This window comes from Heterocephalus glaber, unplaced genomic scaffold, assembly GCF_053883595.1.
Source record: "Heterocephalus glaber isolate CG9 unplaced genomic scaffold, H.glaber_assembly_v1.0 deba00000896, whole genome shotgun sequence".
NCBI classification, from domain to species: domain Eukaryota; kingdom Metazoa; phylum Chordata; class Mammalia; order Rodentia; family Bathyergidae; genus Heterocephalus; species Heterocephalus glaber.
The window spans coordinates 1,358,083-1,362,479 of record NW_028258170.1 but is presented as its reverse complement, the minus strand read 5'-3'; the positions used below and the strand labels follow the sequence as shown (position 1 = coordinate 1,362,479).

General features: G+C 37.7%; 1 pseudogene; it reads right to left on the bottom strand.

The window, feature by feature from the left end:
• Positions 1–2,120: 2,120 nt before the first annotated feature.
• Positions 2,121–3,171, bottom strand: LOC106008582 (olfactory receptor 8I2-like; annotated as a pseudogene).
• Between the last annotated feature and the right edge of the window lie 1,226 nt (positions 3,172–4,397).

The window sequence follows — 4,397 nt, the reverse complement described above, 5'->3', positions numbered from 1 at the left end:
ACTAAGAAATCTCTAGGAGACCCTAGAACTTGTATCTGTATTTAGTAGGATAAGAAAACACAAGGTATATGTAAAAATTCAGGTCTATGTATACTTGTTATAAATGAAGAATTGGGTATTGAAATTAAAAGTTATATAGGAGTACAAAGGACCTAGAAAACTGAAAAAACAAATAAAAAAATGGTATTGGAAGACATTTAGTACCTAATTTTAAGACTTGCTCTAAACCTACAATAATCAAGGCAGTGTTGGAAAGACATAGATCATTGGAATAAAACAGAAAATCTGGAAATATAACCACACATATATGGTCCACTCAGTTTTGAAGGATTATTTAATATTAACATTTTATAGAATATAAACTCAACTCAAGAGCAGAGGAAAAGATAGTGTGTTTTGCAAATGGTACTAGAACACCTGTTGTCTGTATGTAAAAAATTAACATCAACCCTTTATTTCCATACATAGAGATAACTTGGAAATATCTATGAACCTAAATATGAAAGGCTAAAACTATAAAACTTTAAGAAGAAAATATAAGGGAAAATGTTCATGAATTTAGCATAGGTAAGAATTTCCTAGGATACAAAAGCCACAGTGTATAAAAGAAAAAAATTGGTAAATGAGATCCCATCAAAATTTAGAACTTTAAATGACATTGTTAAGAAAATGAAAAGTAGTCCTTAAACAGACTGTATTTATAATACTTATAACCTATGGCCAAAATATATAAAGGACACTGACAGCTCATTAATAGACAACCCAATTAAAAAGTAGACACAAGAAGATGATAAATAGTCAGTGTGGCAGAAGGAAAGGTGTACAATACTAGAATCTGAAAAATACTAAGGAAATTTCATTAAATATCAGACACTCTTCACAGGAAAATATTTCACACATGCTGAATTCCTTCCTTTAGTACTAATTTAACAGTGGCTTTCTGATTTGAAAATGAGAGAATCTCAATAGATCTACTACATACATAAAAAATTCCTCACATCTTACTTTTCATTTATCTACCTGTAACATTTCAAACACACAAATACATTGGTGCACACATTGACACATATTTCTAAATTTTATCAATCCCTTGGATTTAGAAAGACACATTCTACTCGTGTGTAAATCATGGCCCACTGTTTTGGTAGAGAGCCTTCTTGATAAATAGATCACATTTCTGTGTACATATATTTCTTGACTTATGATGGCTTATGTCCACTAAACTCGGTGTAAAATGAGTACATTGTAAATGGAAAGTGTACTTAATCCCCTGGACTTACCAATCATCATTGGTTAGCTTTACCTTCCTCAAAGCTATGCAGAACACCCAAATGAGCATGATGATTCACCTAACATGAACATATTTTGTATTATACTGAGCATCTACATCCCAAAGTTCGGGTACCACAGGGCTCTGGGGTGTGCCATTCATTCCTCTCATGAACTGCAGCTGGCTGGAAGCCATGTTCCCATTCTCCCTGCAAGAGAAGTTGCAGGGTTGCATGGCCAGCATGAGGAGAGATCAAAATTCAAACTCTGAAGTAGGATTTTTAATGAATGGGCTTCATTTTTACACAATGAGAGAGTAAAACAAAAACCTACATGTCAAACCATGGCAAGTATAAAACTGTCATCAAAAATCATATGGTAAAAAGTTTAGCTGTAACTAGATGACTTCACAGTATAGAGAGATTTCACTTGCCTGCCTCTTGTCTATTGTCTGTGCCTGAACCAACATCCCATTTATGTTTATAGTTAAATAAGTTTTATGCTTAGGTACCATTTTGGGATGTTAATAAAAGTCAAGGGTGCTTTGTCCTTAGTCACTTATTTCTCTACTCAATTTTCTTGTAACTGAGAAAACACAGTGTCAGACCAGATCAAGGGGAGCTTAACAATTTTCAAATATGCTGATGTCCATGCTCACACATGGAAGTGCAGATGCATCTTTTGCTACCCCATGTCTGCCATGTCTGAAAAACAGATGTGCTCAAATATCCTCCTAACACCATGATACAGATAAACAAATTACCTAATAAAATACACAATTTCACAACACATAAATTAAATAATGACTGCCTCCCAAATCTCAAACCTCTAAATTGGCATCAGTTTGTGTTACAACTTTAAAGTTACTCTACCATTTTCCTGATGGTTGGAATAATTAAATGCACAGAAATATCCAGGTTTCTTTTGAGTGCAACATGCAGAATCTGTCACAGAAAACTTTTCCTGTGCAGCATTCTCAGGAGAGTATCTTTCACATCTTTGTTCATCAGGCTGTAGATGAGAGGATTCAGCATGGGGATGAGAGTGGTGTAGAACACGGAGGGCACCTATGCCTGGGTCAGGGATGATGTGTTGTCAGGCTGCAGATATGTGAAAATCAGGCACCTGTAGAAGACGGTCATAACTGAGGTGGGAGGCGCAGGTGGAGAAGGCTTTCTGCCTGCCTGCTGCAGACTGGATCCTCAGGATGGCTGAGAGGATGGCAACATTAAATGTCCATGATGGTGAGGAGAGAACTGAGGATCATGAACCCGGCTAGAATGAAGATCACCAGTTCCGTGTTGAATGCATGTGTGCGAGACATGGCCAGCAGGGCTGTGTTGTCACAGAAAAAGTGATTGACAGTGGAGTCACAGAAAGACAAACTGCTAATCACAAACACAGAGGCTAGAGAATTTGTGAAGACTCTGGCATAGGGCATTGATCTCAGCCAGTTGCACACTCTGGGACGTGACCACTTTATACAGCAAAGGATTGCAGATCACTACAAAATGATCATAGCCCATGGAGCCCAGAAGAAAACATTCACTGCAAGGCAAGCCAACAAAAAAGTACATCTCAACAAAGCAGCCCATGAAAGAGATGTATTTCCATTTGGACTGCAGACTGACCAGTGTTTTGGGTATTAGAGTGGAAGAATAGAAGATGTCAGTGAATGCAAAGTTGCTAAGGAAAAGGTACATAGGTGTGTGAAACTGAGAGTCAGTTCTGATTAGCAAGATCAGGCCCAGGTTCCCCAAGACAGTAAAGAGAAAAAAAGAACAGGAACACCAGGAAGAGGCAGGCTCAGAGTTCAGGGTGACCTGAAAATCCAGAGAGGCTGAAGAGGGTCACCTCGGTGAAATTGTCCCCAGCCATTTCTGACCACTCAAGCTTTGTGCCAACCTGCTGAAGGACCAAAGAAAGGTAGAGAAAGACTCAAATCCCAAGATGGAATTATCACAGCTGACTTAGGTTCCTGGGACAACAATATAATTTATGGATAGCAAATAGATTAGTTGAAGGGATAGGGATTTAGCTCAGTGGTTCTGGCACCTGCCTCGTAAGTGCAAGTTCCCAAGTTTGATCCCTGGTACCAAAAAAAAAAAAAAATAGGTTAGTTGAGAATGTATACAATTTTTAGTTTATACAGACCTTGTAGTCACTAATAATAATAATTGTGATCAACATTTGCATAGAATTGGTACACTATAAATATTGCTGTCTGGAGGATATGCAGATATTCCTACAGAGATTTGTAATCACAAGCTATTTTGGTCTATCATCAGATCCCAAGTCATAGTTAGTAAATTATTTAGTATAATTTGTTACATCATACTCTACAAAATTGTAAGGATTGTCTAGAAACAAAACTAGGATTTGTCAATTTAATGATGTTTTTGTTTCACAAGCCTATTTTCTAAATATATAACATACTCTACAGATATATTTTAGCAGCTCAGTAGGAACTTAGGCACAATCAATAAAACTTGAAATAATTTTCTATAAGAACAGTCAGAAGGTTAACCTCATATTACATATTGAAGTAATTATAACAATTTTTTTCCTTCACTTACTGTTGGAAGCAATGCTCCATAATTTTGGGGAAAAAGTCATTTGATTAGGCCTAGTTCTCCTGCCTACAGGCCAGCTATGGCAATTCCAGACATCATTCCATCTTGGCCTCCAGTCACAAATGAGACCTCAGTGATCCAGTGATGCTGTGATGCACCAGGACAAGACTACACCAGCTGGAGACACCCTGGGAGAAACAAAATCTTCAACTACATAGTTCTTCATTGATCTAGGAATTCCACTGCTCTCCAGTCATCTGTTACATTTGTTTCTGCCAGTGTACTGAACTCTCTGTTGTGAGTCATTTGTTACATTTCTTTCTCCCAATGGACTAAATAAAAGGTATGGCAATCTCTGGGGCTTTTGTCTTTGCTGCCCAGAGAAGCACTGATCAGGCCCAGTGCTCAACTTCTTCTCCAGGTCTCATTTTTTCTAGCTTTCCTATGTAATAAGTTAATTTGCCTTGGGCTGCCATGGCTCTCAGGAGACTAGGACTCACTGCAGAGGTTCTGGTTACATCACCTTTCTCTGTTCCCTACAACTTACCCTTTCTT